This window comes from Phaenicophaeus curvirostris, chromosome 2 (genome assembly GCF_032191515.1).
Source record: "Phaenicophaeus curvirostris isolate KB17595 chromosome 2, BPBGC_Pcur_1.0, whole genome shotgun sequence".
Taxonomy (NCBI): domain Eukaryota; kingdom Metazoa; phylum Chordata; class Aves; order Cuculiformes; family Cuculidae; genus Phaenicophaeus; species Phaenicophaeus curvirostris.
The window spans coordinates 30251345-30276680 of NC_091393.1; the positions used below are offsets into that span (position 1 = coordinate 30251345).

The 25336-nt window shown below is 41.2% G+C and overlaps 1 long non-coding RNA gene across 1 annotated transcript in view; it reads right to left on the bottom strand.

Annotated features, from left to right (window-relative positions):
• Positions 1-336: 336 nt before the first annotated feature.
• LOC138717794 (uncharacterized) overlaps positions 337-25336 on the bottom strand; it is a 36342-nt gene continuing 11342 nt past the window's right edge. The window contains exon 2 of the long non-coding RNA XR_011336947.1: positions 337-2977. This is a non-coding gene — a long non-coding RNA (uncharacterized lncRNA). The remainder of the gene's footprint in view (positions 2978-25336) is intronic.

The following is a 25336-nucleotide window of genomic DNA, read 5'->3' on the forward strand; positions in this document are numbered from 1 at the left end:
ATTTGAAGAAATTACTGTCTAAATTACTGTCCAAGGTCTTTTCACAGCATGTATGCTCCAGATATCCAACCTTATCTCTTCTGAACATCTTTGTCACTTGCATTTTAGAAGATTGCAAACTCGCTCTTTTGCAGAACTTCTGAATTTTTATAACAAATTGTAATCCAACAAGTGGGTTTGTAAACTGAACTGCTGTGATGCACCATATGAAACCCAAGCGTGAGCAACATGTCAGAGAAAAACACACAAAGATTAAATTAAACTACATATGATACCTCATTTTTCAAAGCCAAGGGTTTGTTTGTAGGAATTTCTATGGTGGTGGCTCTTTCCCCCCCCCTTTCTTCACATTAAAATCAGACAAAATAGATGTCTGAAAGAAGACAGTTAAGAGCAGGCTCCTATATATAACCTAAGAAAACCCCTATGAACAGAAGTGATATGAATAAAATAACACCTTTGCTAGAAACATGTAGAATCACTTTAATATAGTCCAGGTAAACAAAATAGCCTAATTTGGTTTAGAAGTTGATATTAATTTATGGTCTTTTTATGCCTTTGAACAGATTGTAAATATTCTGCTGAGATATTCCTAGAAGGATTTGAAAGGGAAACGTGTCAGTATTTGTCAATGCCCTTTAGTATGAGTGCTTACAAGATTAGTTCTTGCTTTCTACTTCAGGTTGGTTTTACACATTCACCACGGGTGCGTTGCCTGTCTGGAGGACCTTTCCTTTGTGTGTTGACTACACAGAGTGTACAGAGTGCACAGAGTGCCTGGAGGCACAGCTACAAGTGGGCAATGCAAATACTCTTTCATTCAACTGTACCACCTCTAAAGCGGTTCCTTCATTGCTGCACCACGTATTTCAGAAAGTGTTAAGTAGTTCTTATAATCATGTTAGACAAACAGTTCTAAACTCAATGATGGGATTACAAAGGTGTCCCGATGCCCAATTTGCACTGCTGTTGAAGTTGAAAGGGTCTCCTGATAAACATCAAAAAATTGCTTCATTACACTCCTTGAAACCAAAGCCTTGACAGCTGTTAAGCACTGGATAAATTGTGATATTCCCTTCTTTATCCCTTCATGCCAACCACTATTTCATTCTCATTTCTCCAGGCTTCTCCCTCTGAATCCACCCATTGCCTCTTGCCTTGTATTTCGACTGCAAGCTCTTGGAGAAAGAGATCTTTCTATTCTTTCCGTGCAGTGAAGCATAAATGCAGTCAAGAACTGTCACTCATAGGTACCACAACAATACAAATAACAAACAGGGCAATATTTCTTCATCCGCAGAACTGCACAGAGCAAGGGACTCGAATAGAGAAACACATTATGCAAAACAAGAATATTGTTTCTCTATTATGTTTTCATGCACTAGAAGCAAGCATGTCCTTTCAGTATCACACAGTTTCTGGTTTAAATTACAGGGGAGAAAGAACTATGTCTCAGGGAGGATACAAGATGTATGTTGCCTACAATGTGGAAAGTAATATCTCAGAGAAAATAATGCCTCAAGGGATCGGTGCTATTAAACTTGTGACAGAGACCATATCTCAGATAAGACTAGGCAAGAACCCCACAATCTCCTGATGACCAATGTGATCAATCCTTGAAGCCTGGCTGAGAGTGTGACACTTAGTTAAGATGTGGGAATGTGTGAAATTTGGCATCCCTGAAATCTCAAGTCTCACACATAGAAAACAAAAAGCATCATTGCTGTCTGTTCCAGGTTCTTTCCAGTTCTAGCTTCCTAGCACCACTACTCCCTGCCAGACAGACCCCAAATGAACTAATATTTCTAAAATTTGAGCTACATTTAATTAACTTAGTCTGAAGTTTGTGAGGCTAAGAACATGGTCCTAGGATTTGTGTGAAATTCCCACCTGGATAAAGTGTGGAAGAAGAAATGTCAAATAAGAAATTAAAATTGAAATTATTGATTGTTTCCATCATCTCTCTCTCTCCCCCAGTCTGAATTTGGAAGCAATGTAAATGCAGAACATCTGATTCTTCAAGTCTTTACTCCCAGAAGTGCTGGTTCTGGGTTAAGCACTCACTTTCTGGCTCACTCCCAGCTTGCTATCAACTCAGATTACTGCACCGTTTCAGACTAAAATCCAACTCAACAGAAGAATGTTAAACGCTAGAAAAGTGGGAATTGTAATGGAGTAGCTTTCTATCGGTTCTTTTTGATTGTGGCTGACAGTTGCATTTACATAACTGCTGGTGAGCATGAATTACTGGTGACTACTGGATAGCCTTTCCAGCTGAATAAGTAATACAGAGAGCCCTGTGCATGTCAGGTATGCTAAAAATTCCATCATAATCAAAAGCTGCAAATGAAGACTTGTTGCTATTTAGCCTGAAACGTTGGTTCAGTGTGTGGGAGGCACAAATGTTGATACCGTAATTCAGTGCTGTTCCAGGGCCAGCAACACGGCAAGAGGTTTTAGGTGTTGTCATGTTCTCACGTGTCAAATCATCTGCTTCATGTTGTCCTTATGATGTGGTCAGAGTCTTATTATAGAACTCTTTGATGCAACTCAGTGCAGTCTGGATGAAAGAATAACTTGTAGTAGACAAATATAAAGCCTCTTAACTAGGGTTGTGATGTGTTCTGTGTGGGACATGTTTCATCAGCATATTCATAGCATGCGCCTCTGACAGATCCGAGTTTGATTCTCAAGGTGTGAAAGTGTCAAGCTATCATCAAGTTCCATTTTCCCATGCATCAAGTTTCTCATGTTTATCAGGAGAGGAGAGCCATAAAGCTTCTCAGAATGGGTATCTCCAACTGTGACTGCCAAAAGAAAAAAGATGAGAGTTGTAGCTGCCTCTATCAGCATTCTTCGTAGCCAAACAAGAGGTTTTCACTTCTTTCTTCATGCAAGAAGAACCTGGCAATGCAGCTCTGCTCCCAATTTCTTGTTGTCAGTATCAGAAGGAAAGGAATCCAGTCTTTCCATCTCTCTTGGAATGACAGAAAATCCTTATGACAGAAAAAAAGGCATGGAAGGAATTGGACAATGCGTGTTGTTAACAGTCTATCATCCACATTCTTAATGTGCTGTGTGTGGTCTCCAATATCTGAACTCTGGGAATAACAGTAATATTGCAAAAATATTAATTTTTATTATATCTAATTCATGGAATGTTGGGAAGACAGTTTTTAAACTATCTTCACCAGAGAAAAATGAGCTAATTAAGGCTTCAACAGCAAACTTGGAGAAGGTGAGAAGTAGAGAGAGTTAGAATCTGAGAATGAAAGATAGCCAAGTCAAAATAACTCTTAAAACCAGATTTGGCTTATGAGCTGTCAAAACTGTTGCCATTGGCTAAGAAAAAAATATGAGTTATCAAAATATGCTGCTCTCTAGCTAAGGTAATGTAATTTTAAAACCAAGAGAGAGGGAGGAAGAAAAGGGCATTAACACTGTCATCTTGAAAGGGAAGGACGAACTCAGAAGGGAAGTCCATCAGGCTCCTGCACTACATTTAAATCTAGATCCTGAAAAGGTCCAGCCTTCAGACCATGAGATAAACAGAGATCTGTTGAGATGCAGCTTAAGACAAGGGGGACTAAACAAATAAGAATAGATCTTATTATGGGTATATTCTGTGACTGAACTGATGTTTTATTTACATTTTGTAAATGTCTTTCCAACTTCTCGCTTAAGATCTTAAAGCATTGCCTGGATACAATAAGCTTGTGCTGTTTTCATTCTTAAGTGGGTCCGATTTAATAGGCAAGTCCACATGAAACATTAATATAGGGTGCATTGTAATAAACGATCACTGCGGGCAGTATGCAGTTAAGCTGAGATGTCCACAGAACAGGTGAGTGCAGCAGAAGGCAAGGGAGTGATACCTTGTGAGCTAAAATGCCTGCTCCCCTGTGACATTTGGAGCTCCAGGCTTTTGAGAATAACCGTGCAGAGATCAAACTGCAGTGAGGCAATCCATCTGCTCCCATGCATCCCAGCTTCCCCACTCCACTGCCCCAGCTCCCCGTCCTGGCAGTCCCATAGCACGACAACAGTCAGTCCCCAACTCTTGCTCCACACCACGGTCAGAAAGCTGGAGAGCCTGTTTGTTTTCCCACACGGCCAGACAGACTCGGCGCCCAGTGAACCCCGTACACGAGCAACTCATGAGTCAGGGGCAGCCAGAATACCAGTGACATCAAGACATAGCAAGCTGTGAGCTTAGAGGGCGAGGAAGAAGTTGCAACAAGCTGGACAAAATAGCTTTCCTGGACTGCATTAGCCAGTACCCGTTGTGAACGAATTGATGAATAACAGCTGCATCTGTACTGTAGAAAATAAAATCCTATTTTATCTATATATATTTGTTTTAAAAGAGCAGAAGGCTATTCAAAGCCGAGTCAATAGTGGCATTACTGGAACTCATTTGGAATGGACGATGTTTGGCCTATTGTGTTAAATTCCTGAGGGTTTGCCTATTTTTGTATCAGATTACAGCTTTATTAGGTACAACTGTTTTTACATTGCATTTTTGTGATTAATGATGCTAAAAGGATTTTGGCATTTCCAATGTTGTACACAAACCTAATGGGCAAAATCTTCTGTAAACTTCTTCTAAGCTCTTGGCAAACTTTCCTCGGGAGCAAATATTAACTCCAGATAGTGTTTATTAGCTTTTATAAAATAATCACTGTAATAGTGGCATGTAATTGCTGGAGGTAAAAGAACATTCAGGCCAAGAATTAATCAAGTTTGAGCTCCTTAATAGAAGCAGGTCAGGAACAATTTATTTCTTGCCCATTTGTATTTAAAATAATATAATTTTCCTCTGATTTCTTGTCATATTTCAAGAGTGATTTCATACACAATGTTCCCTGAATAGACTGTGTTCTTAACTAAAGATGGATCTGAACAGCAAAGTTCAGCACCCACTTTGTCCTCTGACAAAGTATGGAGGCGTTTGGACTTCAGGCTTTAGTTTGCACATTACGTGGGGTAAAATCAGCAAAACGTTCAGATCTGGATCCAACTCCACTGCCTTTTTAACCCACTGCCCAGAGTCTGAATGTTTCTTTAGGCAGGTTTTTATTTCAGGATGTCCTGTCAGCATCAGACAAATGGGAATCAAATACTGTTCTTCAAAGAGATCAGAGGCAGTATGCTAGGCTTAATAAGCTTTTACTTGTAATCAGTTATAGGTTACAGCTGATCAAAAAAAAAAAAAACCCAGAGCAGGAGGAATGCAATTATGACATCTTGCATTCAGTAACTTTCATGTCATAGGCATAAAAGTCTCTTGCAATTGCCCTCTAGAACGTCAGTGAAGTCTTCCTATTGAACTACTGTGTGTCAGGTAATTCCTTGAGCAGAAACAGCGCAGAAACCGTCTTTTGGGAGGAAACATGAAGAGTGGTTGAAGCATGAACATAGACGTATCTGTATGTCGTGAATATAGATTTATCTAAGACAACACTGGAAGTTCCACCAATAATTAAGGACTTAACCTGAGTTCAGTCCAGTATGAACACTATGACACGGCCTCACAATTTGCCATACTAAGTAAGGTAGATTTATTGCTTACGTTGATGTTACCTCAGGCACCTCTGATTCCTGCTCTATCTGAAGTGAAGCTGTTGGTCATGCATTCTCTTTGAGTTAAAAGATGTGTAGGATGCACATCAGGAGATATGATCTCTCAGACACGTCAAGCTGCACCAAGGAATCCAAGAACAGGTTCAACACAGGAGGTGAGTTCTACTCATCAGCTTATCTGACATCTCTGCAAAACTAAACATGCCCAGGACCTTCTTCTAGCACTGAAGAAAACAAACTTGGAATACTCTGTGTCCATATTCAGCTCTCTTACCCTCCAAAGAAAGGTGGCTGCGTCTAAAACACAATCTGGGTAAAGTCAACTCCCCATTCCTGTCTGGATATTGTCTGGGATCATGCCAGCTAGCTCAGGCAAATGCCTTACCTGTGATCAGGCTAACAATTTGACAGCATGGATAACTGAGTTCTGGTACCTGGCGGTGTACTCTGAAGCTTTCTAATATGTAAAGAACAGAGACAAAGAGCTTCATGTATACTAGCCCATAAGGGACACTTTTGTCAGTTCGTTCTGGGAAAGAAAGACACCTTTAGTCACAGGACATTCCGGGAATCTAACATTTGTCTGCTTATAAGAAAAGTGAGAGACTTGCCATTGAAGTTTTAAGGCAGTGCTCTGCCTGGATAAGCAGGAATCAAAAGCACAATAACCCCACTACAGAAACGTATTCATTCTGTGGTGCTAGAATTCATATCCCTATACAAAACAGCTCACAGGAGCTAGTCCACACTCCTTTTATAATCTGTTGAACAATAGCCATCAATCATATTTAGTGTATATAAACACCTCTGCACAAAATCTTAGGGGATTCTAATTCAAATAAAACCATTAACCATACGCTTTGAAACTCCTTTATTTTTAAAAAAAAAAAATCATAAGATTTACCTTTAGATTTGTCTTAATCAAATCCAAGCTATTTCAATGTTATTATTTTCCTAACCCTAACCTTCTAGTGTATACTGCGAAATCACAATACTGTACAGAAGAACGCTGTAAATGGATAATGACTCACAGTTGTTCTGCATTACATCATGGAAAGGAGTGTTTCCCACTTCTCATTACTGGAGCTTCACTTAGAAAACCTGCCATTTCAGTGCCTCATGGGGCTCCCCAGGTCCACGGGTGTTAGAAACTTCTATTTATCTAAATCACTTGGGCTATCAGCTGTGGAAAAGGTAGTATTAAAAGTAAATATGTAAGCCTGTCTAGACCTGGACCTCATCCAACTCCATGCAGACCCATGCAGGTGTCTCTGAACGATGATCTCCGGGGCTCCAAGGGAATACAGAGCAGAAAATCCCATGCTGACCCTGTCCAAAGACAGCACAGGCTTGCAGATTACTTGTTTCACATGGGCTACATATCTAATGATTGCTCTGCAAGATACAGTTCACTGAATAAAATATAGTGCTCCTTTTAATAAAGTTTGTTATTAGATGGTCATTTTGGAGGACTAAACATGGGCACCTAACTGCTATTCAAAAGAACAGTCAAGAAGTTACAACTTAGGAGAAGAGTGGAATAATTCCCAGGAACTATTCATGAAAATAGAGATCTCTGCCTTTTACTTGGGTTCAAAATTCTAATATAGAACTCTGTTCTACAGACCAATTAAGAGCCTGTTGGTTCACATTTACAGCTCCGTTTCCCCACAGCCAGAAGAACTGTGGAGTTACAAAACGAAGCTGAACTCTGGGCTGCAAATGAAACGCCAGCTGAGATAAACCTGGTTTTGGTTGGGAGTACTAGCACAAGCAAAGTTTATAGAGGCCATATAGCTAGAGTGAGGAAAGACAGCAAAACTCTCAGGGCTGTTCAGTGGCATTTACAAGAGTCCACAATAACTCAATTGTTTCCAGTGTTCCACAGAAAAATCTTTAACAGGCTTGTGAAGAAACAAAAGGAGTTTTCTCACTCCTCTTCACAAATTGATTAACCATAACTGCAGCATAAGTAAGGAATTTACCTTCAGGTAAGAATCTCCATCAGAGAAATGAAAAAAAAGCAAGAGAGAAAAGGGCCCTTCTCTCTGCAGCATCGGGACCACAGCAAGCGGCAGCACTGACAGAGATCCCGAGCCCTCACTTTGCCATATATATCATCATTCAAAGTAAAAAGTTCGGATTCATACCAGATTACGGCCCTCATGAGAACAAATGCCATGGGTTTTTATTGCTATGCAATTTTATATTACGTATGTAAAAATACAGCACTTGCTGCACAGCTGAGTAAAGGGAAAATTTCTGACTAGAAAATCCATGTAATCTTGTGTTTGGTAGGACATGACAAATATCATTCATGAATAAAAGAGAGGGGAGAAATACAAAGACAATGACAACATGAGGTATTAACTTGAACAGACATTCATCAAAAAATTACAGTTTTCATCCAATTCTGGTCACTTATTGCAAGCTTGTGGAAAAAATAGCTTTTAGAATGAAAATACATGTCTCAGAAGTAAACACGGCTTTCTGGCTGGAACAGGCTGTGCAGAAGGAGGCACAGAGATGTAACCCAGAAATGCACACCAGGCTCGATAAAGTTTGCTTCGTGTGTAAAGTCATGAACCACACGGAATGTGAAGGTTTCCTTCCAGCCTGGCACCATCCCTGAGACCATTTTGGGGGATCCTAGAAAAGAGCTATACCTGCTGGCATGTGTTTATCTGTATCTTCACCATAGCCTGTAAATTATGTGAAGAAAAAAACCCTAACTTGATTTCCAGGCCCTGAGGAATCTGATCTGGACTTTTTGACAGCACATCATGCCAAGTGGACTCGTGTGTTGAGATGCACACACACACACACACACATCAAAGCCACAATTCTGGACCATTCCAGTTCATTTTTACCAGTCACCAGCACTGGCGATTGTCACCTCTGCAGCGATGGTGTCAGCTACACGTGCTTCAGAACTATCCTGAGGTATAGGATGAAAATCTACCTATAATTCTATCATCGCTCTGGAAGCATATTGTTACGCCCGTGTGACACTTCCACCAGAAAGCAAATACACTTTACAAAACCTATTTCTAACTGTATTATCTACGTAGTACTGAACATTTTCCCGATGATTAAGAATCAAAGTCCTTGCCACAAAAGTTTTGTAACTTAAATAAAAAATACAGACTCAAGGCAGATTATGAGACGCAAGGAGTAAGGCAGTAGGCAAAAAAAAATTGCAAACACAGCTCTTCAGGTTTGGCACATTTTAGAGAATGATTAAAATGAAGATTTCCAAAAGAAAAAGGGAGAAAAATCCTACCTATCAAAGTTGCAATAGGAAAGCATTCTAGAATCTTCCATGTTTCTCAGTTATATTCTTTTTGGGTCTATTTTCATCCACTTTTTGCAGAGCTTTCAGCCCGCGAGTAAACTGAAACCAGCCAATCTCTCTTTCTGGTTCATGTATATTAGCTCAATGCTGTTAGGTTTGTTTCTCCAAAACAGCAGGGTGCTGGGATTTTTTAAAGGTTTCCACAGAAATTAAGAGGAGAGGGATATAATACCTTCAACTCAAATTTATTTCTTTTAATTCATTTTATATGCACTTGGGGCCTAAATAACTCAAGAGTAATTACTGAAAAGTAGCCTATTGTGTGACTTGCACCCCTTTGTGAGCAACTATTGCCTTAACTCCAGATGCAGAGTATTTTGTAACATGACTACTCTCCATACTCCCTTTGTGGAGTGTACAGAGAAGCAGTGGATCCATTTTTCACTTGCATGCCAGAATAACTAACCATATGTGTACAGCTACCCATGTACATAAAGGCCAGTGATCAATTACTGCTGCCAGGAGTCAGAACAAATCAGGAGACACACCTAACACCTCACAACTGTCTCTCTAAATAGCAGTGCCCCCCGAGCATACCCCTATAACAGATTAAAGTTACTCCTGACAACACAATGTGGTCCTTAATATTCTGACTAATAAGTGCCAGCCTCTGGAAATTCAGCCTCCAATAACAATAGTAACGACAAGCAAGAAGTTTAAAGCATTCATTCAAGTCTCTGGTCTTTATCCAAATTGTTACCCCTCCTAGGGTGGCTTGAAAACTTCAATACACATGCTCGTTCGAACAGAGTTTACTTTGCACAGGGCAAACAAGGTATTTCATGCAAAAAAAAATCTGTCGGCTGCACGATATGAGGTTATATCATTCTCACAGGTCTCTGGGGCCTGTGTGAAATACAAATGAATGTGCAAGTGTTATCAGAATAAAAGGGCAGAAATGAGGAAAATCTGGAACCAGTGAGCCACGTTTCCCTCAGCTAGATAACTACATCTCTCCTCATTTTTCCTCTCCAGTACAAGCATCTGGAAAAAAAATGAATAAGGTGTGTGGGGAGAGGAATCATAGTTGAAACTTTTTTCTTTGCTTCAATAAGCTGGAAATCTCAGGATCTTTACCAGCTGAGGGTTTTTTTCCTCCTCAGTCCAAAGAAAGTGGGCTGGACTTTTTCCTTTCATCAGCATAAAGATTATTATTTTTTCATATAGAGGCCAACGCTTCTTTCTCTTGGAAGTTTTCTTTCAACAGAAAACATTTGTTATGAAATTAGATTTCAGATGAAAACATTAAAGCAGTACTGTTCCAGGATGGTTTATGTTTACGTTTTCTATGTACTTATTAAGAAAATATAATTCTGAATCTACATTGCATTGTGTAATGTAGATGGATGCACATAGAATCACAGAATCGTAGAATAACCAGGTTGGAAGAAACCCACTGGATCATCGAGTCCAACCATTCCTATCAAACACTAAACCATGTCCCTGAGCACCTCATCCACACATCCCTTAAACCCCTCCAGGGAAGGTGACTCAACCACCTCCCTGGGCAGCCTCTGCCAGTGACCAATGACCCTTTCTGTAAAGAATTTTTTCCTCATGTCCAGCCTAAATCTCCCCTGGCGGAGCTTGAGGCCATTCCCTCTTGTCCTGTCCCCTGCCCCTTGGGAGAAGAGCCCAGCACCCTCCTCTCCACAACCTCCTTTCAGGTAGTCATAGAGAGCAATGAGGTCTCCCCTCAGCCTCCTCTTCTCCAGGCTAAACACCCCCAGCTCTCTCAGCCGCTCCTCATAAGACCTGCTCTCCAGCCCTTTCACCAGCTTGGTTGCTCTTCTCTGGACTCTCTCCAGAGCCTCAACATCCTTCTTGTGGTGAGGGGCCCAGAACTGAACACAGGATTCGAGGAGCGGTCTCACCAGTGCCGAGTCCAGAGGGAGGAGAACCTCCCTGGACCTGCTGGTCACGCCATTTCTGATCCAAGCCAAGATGCCATTGGCCTTCTTGGCCACCTGGGCCACTGCTGGCTCATGTTCAGTCGCTGTCAACCAACACCCCCAGGTCCCTCTCCTCCAGGCAGCTTTCTAGACAGACTTCTCCTAGTCTGTAGCTGCACAGGGTTGTTGTGCCCCAAGTGCAGGACCCGGCATTTGGCCTTGTTAAACCTCATCCCATTGGTCTCAGCCCAGCGGTCCAGCCTGTTCAGATCCCTTTGGAGTCTCCCGACCCTCCAGCAGATCCACACTTCCACCCAGCTTAGTGTCATCCGCAAACTTGCTAAGGGTGCACTCGATGCCTTCATCCAGGTCATTGATAAAGACATTGAAGAGGGCTGGACCCAGCACTGAGCCCTGGGGAACCCCACTTGTCACTGGCCTCCAGCTGGAGTTAACTCCATCTCCCACCACTCTCTGGGCCCTCCATCCAACCAGTTTTCCACCCAGGAGAGTGTGTGCCTGTCCAGCCCAGAGGTGACAGTTTCTCAAGCAGAACGCTGTGAGAAACTGTGTCAAAGGCTTTACTGAAGTCCAGGAAGACCCATCCACAGCCTTTCCCTCATCCAGCAGCCGAGTCACTTTGTCATAGAAGGCAATCAGGTTAGTTTGGCAAGACCTGCCTTTTGTGAACCCGTGTTGTCTGGGCCTGATCACCCGGTTCTCTTGCATGAGCTTCATGATAGCACTCAAGATCACCTGCTCCATGACCTTCCCTGGCACTGAGGTCAGACTGACAGGCCTGGAGTGTTGGAAGATGATGGAAAGGGGTTTGGCCAGCACATCTGCCAGCTCCTTCAGTACCCTAGGGTGAATCCCATCTGGCCCCATAGACCTGTGGGTGTCTAGTCGGGCTAGCAAGGCTCTGACCACCTCCTCTTGGATCATGGGAGCCTCATTCTGCTCCTTTAACTCCTGGGTTTGCACACAGAGGGAACAACTTTCTTTACAATTAAAGACTGAGGCAAAGAAGGCATTAAGTACATCTGGCTGAACACACATACACTGCAATGTAATTTAGAATTGTATGTTCTTAATGAATACATTGAAATATATACAAAAGACATCAGTATTACGCAACCTGCAACTCAGAAAATAGCAGACCACAGGATTAGCATTGTCCATGAAACCTTAACTCACTCCCCTTTGGGAATATACATCATGAGATGGTATAACTGCACCACATCTTATCTTTGCACAGGACCCTGATACATTCTTCTCACTCTCCTTGCATGATTCTTTCAATATGTGATGCCATGAAGTCATGTGCTGAGTATAGGATTAATAATTTCCTTCCAGGCATTATGTCCAGCCTGTTGCCACAATAACAGAATTTTTCACAAACATTTAAAACATCATCATCATTCATCATCATCATCATAACTCTATATATACAGGGCATTGTATTAATAATACTATGTTATGTGTATATAGTGCACAGTATATAATATTATATTCATAACTATAATTTACAAGTCATGAATAAACAAGAGATTAAAGCTAAAATTTTCTATTTAGAAGAGTTCGCCAACTGAAGACCCTAGTTTGAGATCTTTAGAACCAGATGTCTCAGAATAATTGATGTTTCGGAGAATTTTGTGTATTCAAACAGCAACAATTAGTATTAGTTATACCTGTTAGCAGTCAACATTCCAGTAAAGCTGTAACAGCATCCTGTGTTAAGCTCCCTATAAATAAGGAAAGCTCAGTTAGGGGCCAAAAGTAAAACTGTAGGTTTAAATAATGTTTGCTTAGTCACAAAAGAACTCTGTGGAGAGCTCTAATCACAGAGTGAAACTGCATGGCACTGCACCTCTTGAGCCAGAAAGCTGTTCGTCTTCCCTGCAGCTCCCCTGCTCTTTGTCCGTGCACGCCTACAAGACAAGGTCTTTCAGAGAATGTTCTTTACTAAATACCTTTCAAGCAAGTGCATACTCTGTCTGATCCACTAAATAAATTAGTGATTCTGAAGCAAAAATGGGGAAAAAAATGCAAAATCACATACTTGTTTAAGTGAAGACCCAGGGGGCAGTGTTTTTAAAATAAAAGGTACAAAAACTTTGCAATTAAATATTATCTACCATACCATATCAGTTTTGGAAAAAAGAAAATCAACTGTTGCAGACAAGATTTCAATTGTAAACATATTTTCTGTAATACTCTGAAACTTGGGTGTTTTAGAACACAAGAACCAAAATTTCTATTTGAATATTTGTAGCTTTGACAAGACAAGCAATTGATTTCCAGTCAGCCGTGTTACAGGCTGTCATAATTAACATATGGAAAGAGATTGAATTAAAGTTATGTAGATGAACTTAAAAATGATATTTTCTTCCTTTTCAGCTCTTCTTTTCATGGTGCTAAAATTCTTCCTCTTTATCCCGTGTCCCACAGATAAAATTACAACCAATAAATTGTCATGTGGAACTTAACTGGTTACCGATTGGGTCTTTGCAAACGCACAGTACCAGCCTTATTCCTTTGAGCCAAACAGTAACCAAGCATTACAGTAAATAACTAACGTCTATGCAAATGTTAGACACATTTCACAAGGGCATCGCAGAAACAAGAAATATGTATTTTCAGCAAGACTGAGCTAGTATCAGCCTTCTGGAGGAAAACGTCTCCTCTCTCCCACAGAATCATAGAATCATTCAGGTCAGAAAAGACCTTTAAGAAGAAAGGTCACCAGTATCTCACTGTGATACCAATGTTTCCAATGTTTCTTAGGGCTTTGTAGCTCATCTTCCCAGTGAATAGGAACTAAAAAGCCAAGGACGGTCTGTGACTACTCTAGCTAACATATTTACTTCCACAGACACAGGAACACTAAAAAAGTAGTGACTGAATTTATAATAGCGACTGTACATGTCTTCTTTCAGAGTTCTTTGTCCAACACCAAAGCCCAGTTGGCAGCCAGCAGCTTTCCCTGAAAACATTAGGGCACCGGAGCAGCATAGAGCAAATGTCTATTTTGCTCCTGCAAGTCCTGCTAATAAAGTGCTGTGCTTCGTGGATGTCTTCTCAAGACTGAACATTTGCTCAAACACAGAAAAATAACTTAGCAGGCTATGTATAACCGCACCACCTAATGATTTCCTGCAAGAACCACATGCTCCAGCACTAGTACTACAAAATTAAAATCACTTCAAAATACTTAAATAGTGATGATAATCTATATGATCTATTGTACAACTTACAGTTTCCTAAGCAGAATGCTGTGAGAAACTGTGTCAAAGGCTTTACTGAAGCCCAAGAAGATACGTCCACAGCCTTTCCCTTGTCCAGTAGACAAGTCACTTTGTCATAGAACGTGCATGAACCCGCAGAAGTGGCAGGCAGCTATTTAAGGCAAGCGGATAGGGACAGAGCCACGGCAAGTGCAGGATTGTTGGTGCCTCATCCCCAGTCACTGCATTCCTGTGCTCAGGACTGAGTCACTCACAGTACTTCTTACAAGCAAAGCTGTCACGGCTTTGACTATTTTGTCTCTTTATCTCTGTTTGGCATCTTCCTGGACACAGATCTCAATTATTCCCCCTTCATTTGTGCATTATTTTAAATATTTAGAGTTTGTTTAGTTTTAGCTTAAAGTTTTGAATCCAAAGATTCATTGAAAATGCCTTCAGGTAAGTAGTTAAGAGCCAGAACCTTTAGACCTGGTGGTCTAAAGTGCGTATTATGTTTCTTCTTCCCTGACTGGACAGCCTCTCATTAATAAGACCAAACGCATAATTGCATCATGCCATCAAGCCAGAACAAAGTTGCCTGAACTAATATTGCTCCAAGCTGAAATTTCCCTCAGTGCAGCGTGGCACTAGGAAGGAATCTGTGCTTCATCAGAAAGAAGCAGGACAGAATCAGTGCTGCACTAGCTGAAGTATTTGCTGATCCCTGACCAGCACTGCACTGACTTCACTGCACTACATGCAATAGTGCAGCTATCCCTTATCCACCCAACCCTATCTGCACCGTCGCCCAGCTGGGAGTGTGAGCTTATAGTGCCATGCAGTGAAATCTTCTTCACTCAGATGTCAAGGAGTTGTTTTATCTGGTTTGAGAAAAGAAAAATCATCATTGCTATTGCAAACTCCATCTCCTTCTGTGACATCTGCAGGGGCAGATTCAGCCTGGCTGCCAGGCACTGGTGGCTGTGATGATGTCAGGGTTGCTCTTCACCCTACAGCTGAGCACCACAAGGACAGAATGTGGTCCCAGGGCAGTGACTGCTTATGCTGCAGTATCCAGCAGGGGCTGGAAGAGCTCTGTTGGCAATACAAGATCTAGAAGACGCTCATTTTTCTCTGTGACCATGGGACTCAGCACTTGAAGACTGGTGATCTGTATGGAATGCTATGAGAAACTTGTGGGCTCCTGTCCCATGCAGGCACACAGCTTCTGGATTGTTCTTCTTCAGGTAACTCACATCCCCTTACTTCCTCTGGAAACACGAACATGCCTTCATCTGTGGTATAGACTGTATCAGCCACATGTCAGTACTCTATAGTATACGGAAATCTTAAATGTGATCTGCATTTTTCTACTATTTTTCTGTGTCATCTCCCTCGCTCACATTCTGTTGTCATCTACATTCTCTACACTCTGTTTTCACAACTCATTTTCACCTTCCCACATGAAGGATATCTCTGGCAGGGGACATTTCTATTGTAAGTAATCTAAACATTTTAGTTTGTGCTTACTACTCTGAAAGTGGCAGCAGCCTTAGAGCCATGTGGAGATGCACACACCCCTGCGTGGCCTTGAAAACACAATGTATTGTACGCAGGACCTACAGCCCCTTGAATTTCCCACGTGCACACTCCTGCCGTTCTCTACATTCCTGTTTGCCCATAAAACTTAAACTTCTCTTTGGTTCCTCAGAGCAAACTTGAAATGCAAATGAAGAGCTAGAAGAGGGCCAAGATGTGTCTACAGATGATTCAACAGAGGCTTCAGGGAAGAGAACTACCCTATTTCAAGACAGGAGAGAAGCAAAAACATCACTGAGTATTGATTGTCACGTGTTTTGATCCAGGAACCAGCTTTAATCCTATTGTGGCACTACTTTGCAAGTTTCCCTTTGATTTTATTTTTTAAAACAAACAAACAAGAAAAGCAAGTAGGGAAAGACATAGAAGAGACTTGGGTTTGGCAGTAAGAAGGGCTGCTGGGGAAATCCAGTGACTTGCAGTGCACGCTTAATAAAAAGGTTTCTTAAGAAAAAGAGAAGTCGCTGTACTCTGTGTGGGCATTTCTCCTGAGGATCTTGAAAGCAACCCTGGCAGATGAAGTGCAAACCCACATGGGAGACTCAGTAGATGGCACTCCTCCCCCTAAGTCAATGCCAGGGCTCAGCTGTGGGTTAGAAATGATTCTACTAAGCATAAAGGGGTGAAATCTCTTCTATAAGATATAGGATTTAACATATTTATACGCACAGAAATATACACGTATATTCAAGTAGTAAGCATGCATAAAACTTGAACAGTCTAGGACCCAACTTACTTGGAGACTACTTTTCTCCATATGTCCCAGTGTGACCCATTTCCTCCTAACTCCAGCCGTGGCAGTTGGAGTGACAGATGCTGTGGGTCCTGGCATGGACCAGAGGAGCAGACAACAGGCTATTGCAATATGAAATTGCCTTGGAGTATGACGAGCGTCTGTTAAATCTTCCTGCTTGCTCAGGACAAGGCAAATTCAGTTTTTTAGTTGCCCTGCCTGGATAACTTCTTCTGTTTGAAAATATAAAATCATCCCCTTGTTCTACCCAGGAGATGATTGCAATGTTTGGATAGATAATTCCTGTATTTATACAGAATTTGTAAATTCTTATAAGATCTTCGGAAACAAAAGTCCATGATAAGTGTTTACCATTAATATGTACAGAGAAAATAACACATTTAAATCTAGCTAAGTCAGTCCTCATGTCAATGATATTAATTTACATTGCAGTTCCTTCATTATGGATCTTCCGTATATTTTACTCTGCTGACCATTTTCTGAAGGGCTTGCCCATCCAAAAATATATATCGCATACCACTCTGCTATCTTTCAAATCAGAGTTTGGAAGAAAATTGCAAAGTGAAATGACAAATAATCTGAAGAGGGAAAAGTAAGAAGATCTAGAAAATAAAGAAGTGTTGGAACAGATATTAGAATTTTCCATTGCAAATTATCACCACTAACCGGCTGTCTGGGAAGCACTCCAACCTGATGTTGGGTTCTCTTTGATAACGTGGTGTTTCTAAGCAACATTTCTAGTCAGACCATGTGTATGAGTGGTCAGCCACCACTCTGCAACTTCAAAACAAGAATTTCTTTTGTTAGATGTAGATCCAATTTGCAGTTTGGTTTTCATATGAAAAATACAGCAGGCTTTTTAAGATACTTTTGGGGGGTTTTGGTTTGGTTTTTTTTTTTCGAAAAAATGAAGCGGTGCTAAATATTGTAACACGTTTCAACACATATAGCAGCATGGCTAATTTATTCAATACTACATTAATGAACCCCTCTTTTGTTCTTAAGCTAAGCAGATGGGTATTCAGGTAGCATGTGTTAAATTTGTCAAGAATTTATGTTCTAATTCCATTCACATAAGCAGCCAAAGGCACTTCTTACATAGGAATGACAGCGATAACAATTAGCTGGTCTCTTCACTCAATATGCTTCCACTATAATCCCAGATGAAACGCTTTTCAGGACTTGGACCTACTGAACTACAATTTCTAAAGTTCATTCCTTCCAAACCTTGTATGTGAAAAAGATGCAAATTCCATGGACTTCCCATGCAGCTTGGATCTATGCTTCGCAGGCGTTCAAGTGCAAAGCACATATAATGATTAGGTAATTCACAATTTAATTCAGAAACTGTTCCTATCTCACCTCAAAATATTTTTAGTTTGATGTGTAGGGATTCATATCACTGATAAATAAAGAACAGGCATGTTCCTGTGAAGTGAGAGATAATAAGTTCTGCAACAGACGGGATGTCTCACTGACAGTAGAAGGGAACCGGACGTGCCGATGGGCGTTGGGCTGGGGTCCTGCAGGCTGCTGGCGGGAACGGGGAAGCACTGGAGCCGCGGGAGATCACTGCGTGCAGTGAAGTTAGGCACCGTTTTCTGCGGTTGTGCTTACATCTCAAAGAGACTGACTTCAGATCGCTGTCAAGGACAGTTGCATTCCACACTCAGGCAGAAAATATTTTAGACTTCTATAAAATCATCCTATCAAAATGAATATATTTTATCAACTCAGATCTGGAATATATGCATCCTACTGGTGCTAATTATAATGAGACATATGGTTAAACAGCATTTCAGATTGAGACAGTTTGGGGAATTTCTCTATCTATGATTTCTTCTTGACACTGGAATCTTTCTTACGGACATCTGTCAGGATGCATGTTCCAGCAGGAATGTGGCACACTCAGCTCCTTCTTCTTCTGATCCTTTGCTTCTATGTTGACATAAAACCCACAGTAGGTGACAGAAAAGTTGCTTGCACCTGGCTCATGGCTAAAAATAGTGAGCCATTAAACTTTGATGATCCGCCATTTAAATGGAGCACACTTGGATAAAAGATGGCAACTATCCAGAGCAAACGGTTATTTCAAGACTGATTCCCTGGAAAGATAGTAATTGAACTACAGATTAGTTACTGAGAAACAGATCATCTGATACACCTTATCTAAAGATCACCTGAGACATAGGAAAGGGACTCATAGAAGTTGTTTCCTCCGAGATCACTTCACAGAAAAGGAAGAGGCAGTAGACAGAACTGAAACTCAGTGGTTCAGACGTGAAACTGGAGAAATGTCATGGACAACCCAAAAACCTCAGAGTCAAGGACAGAAACCACCCAAGGTAAAGAGGGAAGTGAAGCAGGAGGCTGAATGTGCAGATGTTTTGTCCATAGATGTGTACTTCTAATGCCAGCTGAAGTAAGACGCGATGGGTTTTGCTACCCATCTGTTCATCTCAGCTATCCTTGAGGGGAGAAACTGCAAGTTTACATTGACCATAATGTGGAGTTCTGGGAAAAGATAAGTGTGGGGAAGTGGGGAGGAGGTGATGGGCTGTAGGAGTCTTGCTTTTCTGAAACAATAGTAGATAAAAAACACAGCAAAGAAGTCTGCCAGAAAGAGAGGCTAAAGCTTACTGAGACATGAGAAAGCTTGAAACATTTAGATATCTTGTAATATTACCCAAACACAGCAGCTTGGAGTGTACAAAGAGAACTGAATTTTATCAAGGCTGTGACACACACAGTCCTAGAAAAATTAATTCACACAGCCTGCGGCTATATGTTCCTTTGTTAGCACATTGGCTCCCCTTGTTACAGTCAGGAGAGAAATTCTGTCACGCACTCCCTCTCACAACAGGCAGTCTTCATACAGGTCCTTATGTAGATCGTGCCAGGGTAGGATACCTGAAGGGCCTTTTTGACCTTCTCAGAAGCATCCACTAGGGACCTAAGAAGCCTGTGGACTCCCTCAGTGGAGAAATCATCAAATGCATCTTGTGGCATCTCACAGCCACATGGAAACATGACCAGACATTTCAGGGGCGCAGGCACCATCCCTCCCTCAATCTGGCTGTATGCACTGGGGGCACCTCTCACCACAGCACTGGTGGAACAACATCTAATGGCTTTCTCTGCCAGTGCTTGCTGAGGCATTTTTTTCCTCAATACCACTGGGATTCCCCGTGTTTTCAGGGAGAAAGTTTCCTCTGGAGACTCACTGAAACCACTGAAGTTCTGCATCATACATTCAACGTGTCCATCTTTCAGCATGCAGCATGAGCAGAACTTAGATGATACAGCTTATAACACAGAACCTGCATTAAAATTCCTGAAATTAAAAAAAAAAATTATTCTCAGTTTAATTATATCCAATTGGAATGATTACAAACACAGGCCTTGGAAAATAAGAGTGGAGCTTAAGCAACAAAACTCATGGAAGAGATTCATCTGTAGAAATTTCATGACAAAGAGACAGAATGAATTCACAGTTAAATGTAGAGCTGAAGGAAGTATTCCCAGCAAACAATTAATCTATGTAAATTAATCTTTACTTTTCCTTTTATAGCTGGTGCTGAGTTTTATGAGTTGTAGTGTTTGCCCACAAATACGTTTGTCACCAAATGTTGTGAAGAGGTCTGTGTGACAGGGAGTCCCTGTGACTGACGTGGAAAACAGCAGCTCAAGCTTCAAACCAAAGGTCCATCTAGCACAGTGTCTTTAAATAGCAGCAAAAATAGACGGATAAAGCAAGTGTAAGTGCTAGGAAAACAATACAATATTTTGTCTACTATATCATTCCAGCTTCTAGTGCTGTGTAGATAAGTGACTTCATAAGCCAGATGTTGCAACTTTGTGGTAAGTGCTGTTTGATTGATTTTCTGCTCATGATTTTAACTGGTCAGTACATCTGTGGCTCAGACCATGGGCTCATTTAATTTCCTTCTCTCATGAGCATTTCCATGTTTTCTGCCATGCAGGCCACTACACTTGAAGTAACTTCTACTTACTACTCCATTTCATTCTCCCCATCTTAAAACTCAGCTCCAGTAAACCTCTGTGAAATGAAAAGATTAATGAATGTATCTTTCAAAATTCTGTGTGTGCTCTAAAGCTTGATCCAAAAATCCTACTGCTGACTGAGCAGAAACCTACACTGATTTGAGTCAGATACATACTGCTTCCAATGTGATTTTGTTCTGAGAGATGCCAGTAAGTCTCAGGGCACTTGAAAACTCAAAAGCCATGTAGATTGCATTTGAACGTTACATACTATATTACTGGGGGGTTGTTCCCTAGTTTAATTAAAGCAATAGTGTTTTCATTGCAAATACAGACTGGTTTGAATTTGACAATGACATTTGGAACGATTATTACACAATGTGCATCAAAATATTTTTGCCAGTTAACATGCTTGGTGAATATTCACAGTCAGAACAGAGTTTAGTATTACAGAAGCAATAAACATTAGAGTCCCTTTTGACAACCATCATCATTCTCATCAGCCCATGATTGTGCCACTGAATACCGTGTAAGAAGTAGCAGAATCATTAAAGCTCCAAGAAGTCATTCAAACCTCTTTGGGTGTTTGGTAAACTTGTCATTGAGTCTGCAAATATGAAATCAAGAGTTCAGCTTTCTATACCATGAATGACACCTAAACTTTAAATTCACCAGGTGGATCAGAGTCTAAAAAGACTCTCTTTCCTTTCTTTGCAAAATGGGGTGGAAAGGATAAATAATCTATGTCACAACTGATCAGTCTGGCAGGACTACAATTTGTCATTCCCTTTTTTTACTTTCTCCAGAATTTCTTTATCAGATACCATCAGATAAAGCCATCCTTACCGGGAGCCTTTTCATTTTCTCCCCAGACACCTGTTGAAGTCTGAACACAAAGACATTTTCTATGTCTACATCCTTTGCACATATAAACCCCAGCACGCACTTCAACACAGTATCCCAAGTACCAGTTCTTTCTGTTGGATCCCATAGTTCCTTCGAAGCTTTCTTATTTTAAGGTAGACAGCCCATCTTGATTACCTTTCCCTGCTCTACTCAGTCTCCACTGTGATGTTTTCCTTCTCTGTCCAGGACCAGTTGGGGTGTAAGCCCTAACTTCATAGCTTGTTATGCGGAGCTTCTTGAGGAAGCCAACATGCCAGCTAGTCTACCCTCAGATTTTACACTCTTCCAATGAGAAGCCTTCAGGCAAGCCTTCCTCTTATTCTCCTACCCCAAGTCTTCTCCTGCACTCAACCATCCCGTTCAGTTCTTCTCCCTAATTCAGTTTTAAAAAGTTCGCCACTCCTCCATTCTTTCCCATCCTGCTCTCCCAGCTCTCAGCTTTTGCCAAAATATCTTCTGATGTCCGCACAGGGTCCCCTTGCCAGTTAACTGACTTCTCCAAAGAATCTCTGCAAGCCTGTGACCCCTCACACCCCTCTTTTTCCAGTTATTAGATTCAAATCTTACTAATCAGTTCCAGTTGAGGTGCAAATACTCAACCACAGGAAATTACACTTTGGTTTATTTGGCATCCTCCTGACAAACACTTCCCTACTTCACAGGATTGTACAGGGTGGGTCCATCCAAGATCAGAACACGTTCTGAAGTCTTGGTTTGATTACCCAAAATACTTCAGAGTGCAGAATCAAATTCTATTGCTAAAATGTTCCTATTCTTTTAGAAGTCGGGACATACTTTATTTGAATGTTCCACCTTGGTGATTAAGAGATGTGTTCTAAACGCCTTGTGAGAGACACGTGGAGCTCCTTACTTGCATGAAGTCAGTTAAAGTAAGTAAGTAAGGCTCAGCACCTTGGGGCTCTCTTTGCAGTGATGAGGTGGTATGTGCCCTGACAGCAGCTTTGCAAACTGAATTGCTTTTCTTGCATGGCATTTTTTTTTTCAAAAATAACTTCATTGCAGGCTTGGCCCTTCAACGCCAAGGGGCTAGGCACGTAAATAGTTTAACCGATGCGAAAGAAATCATCTACATGCCTGCACATGTGATTAACTGCTTTGGTGGAGCAGGCCAGAATGCCAAACACGTTGTTGAATCAAGCAATGAGTCTGTATATAAACAAGATCTTTACAAACTGACACAAACACAGCTATGCATTTCTTTAAGAATCGCATAACTGAGTTCAGCCCTGGCCAAAATGCGTTGACATTAGTAAGAGAAGGCCAGCAGCGAGTTCAGACTTCCTTCTTTTTGATGTAAGGACTTAGGTAAAACCCTATAGTTCTAATTCTATTAGTTACAGAACATTTTCACCATTTGTTATACGATCTCATGTGATGATTTATGGTATTGGCAATATGCAAAAACTTTCAAAATATTTGGATTTCTATTTTAATCGAGCCTTGATTACTTTCATGAAGGATGATGTTTGTGTTATTGGCCACTGGAGCCCAGCTAAGAACTTCAGAACGTTATCCTGCCCTGCCCCAGCAAGTAATGAACTCTTTTCTAGTCTGTAAAATGTTGATGTTTTGTGGTTTCCTGGAAGGGAGATAGCAACTAGCAGCATCTGCTCCCACTGAACATGATGTCAGAGTTGTTGGTTTGTATCAGAGATTGCAATACCAGCCCCCCTGCAGGCATTCATGCAAAATTAGGGGAGTGACTATTTCTTACTTTATTTTATTTTGCCACCATGACTGCACCACTGTAAGCAATCTCCAGCCTCCAGCTGGTATAGCTCCAATAATAGTCAGCCTATTAGCCACAACTCCATGCACCAGGACAAGTAGCAGTGATGCTTTTATAGCATCAAAAGTAAACAGGGATTTACACATGCTATTTCGATCTTGATTCTGTTCCAGTTTTTTTAGAAGTTTAATTACTTTTAATAGTTGCTGTGAATTTTTGTTAGAATTTATAGCACTTCCTTCTTTGCTCCTGCTTCTACGTCGAAACATGTCACAAGCCATTGCAAATGGGGTTAAACTAATCCTCCCCAAAGCCTCCTGGCAGAATTGCTAAAGTTTTGATTTCGTACTTTAATCAATCAATTTATTCTGCACTTTGAGAGATTTCTATGAAGACAGAGCTTGCATTGATTGCAATAAATGCACATAAATGGGGTTATTTGCACAAGTTAAGAAAGCTGATAAAAAGGTAGAAGTAAGTATTGATTTTTGTAGATGGCTTCAGAAATACTCCAGCTTCTCTGGCGTTCATCTTTTATCAACAAGTGGAGGATCTGCATGCCTCAAACCTGACAGTGTTAATGAGCGCGATCTCTGCAAACGTACTACATGTAGCTGGGAAAGGAAGAGACTCCAATGCTCTTGCCTGTTAACATTCCCCTTTGTTTCTGCCCCTTCCAGCTCAAACGTTTTCGAGCTGTTTTGCTGGCAGCTTTAGCAGCATTAATGCATTCCAAACTAGAGAAGTTTCTACTTTAATATCTTACAACTAGCTCAATATGTACTGACCTCAAACCCAGGATAGCAGTAATTTGATATTGCAGCTCATTATTGTTACTCCCAGCAAGTTTCCCCTTGAAAGTGTCTGATGCTTCCCCCTCCCTCTCACACGCACCCTCTTACCCTCCATTCAGAATTTGTTTTTAATTGTTCAGGAGAGAAAATTCAGACTGCGAGCCAACAATATATTTCCAGGGGGTACAAGATATTAATAGAGCTACATCATGGCCCCATATATTGTAATAAACTGTGCTGTAATTTGTTTACCCACTGTAGACAGTAACTAACATTCAGATAAATGGAGTTGGCGCCTGCAAGATTTATGATATACTTCTGTGCTTAGCAATGTTTAATCAGGGAGTTAAAATATTACAGTGTAAAATCCTTTACAAGCATGCACAAACAGAGAACTACCATTAGAGGCTTGGCAGACACACTCGGTGTCAAATAGTACCTCCAGACACTCTCAAAACACAAAGAGGAATATTCAAAGCAGCTACTAACTGACTAGCATTATTTGAGAACCACGTCAGAGCTCATTTTTTAGGGGGACTTGCTTTTGAAGTGACAGAATGATAGGCAGGGACAAGTGGGCTTGTCTGCAGAGCCCATCAAGCTGAAAGAAATTGGGGTGGGTGGAAAGAGTGGGGGGGGCGGGGGGGGGAGGGAGGTGAATTGTGGTCAGAAAGGTGGTAGATGCCTGTCACAGAGCTTAGTGTGTTTGGATAAGACAGGCTAGCATGTGGGGGGATCAGCATGAAGCATCACACCTGGAGGAAAAGACAACTAGCTCCAGCCTCAGTGCCATAAGCCTGGCTCCACGAAGTCTAGCCAACATCTGGAATGGATATCAAGAGACACAGTGCAGCCCTGACTGGCGCTCTACTCTACCTTTGTACTTTTCACTGCAAATTGAAAAGCAAAACAGACATCAAGGATATATTTATATAACTGTCTTCAAGCTGCATTTTCTACTCCCATCTGCTGCACATGATAAGTTTCAAGTGTTTTCTAATAAAAAAAGGATTTTTTTTTCCTCCTTGTTCAGTATACAGACTGACCTTTTTTTTATTCACAGTTTTAAAGGAACAGTAAATATTTTACAGCCAGAGGAAGTGTCAGCACCGTAAGACTTTCTACTATTGACATTATTTAACCATGTTGGCTATTGAGCCAAATGTGAGTTTGTGCGTGTGCAGATGCCTACACGTACCCGAGTGTGTAAATGAGCTCACTCCTATGCATTTGTATATGCAGACGCACTTTGGAGAGGAACATTCCCACATGTTTTTTCCTTTATTTTTCACATCATGTTGTTGTTATGTCGCTCAAAGAGGGAGGGCAGTCCTGTACGTACAAACAGGAGACCCTGTGGTAAACCGCTCTCCGGGAGGGCACACCAGAGGAATGCAGCCACTACAACAGAGAGGCTCTGGTTTTTCTCTCTCCCTTCCCACTATGAAGCTGATGAGACCAGATCAGCCTT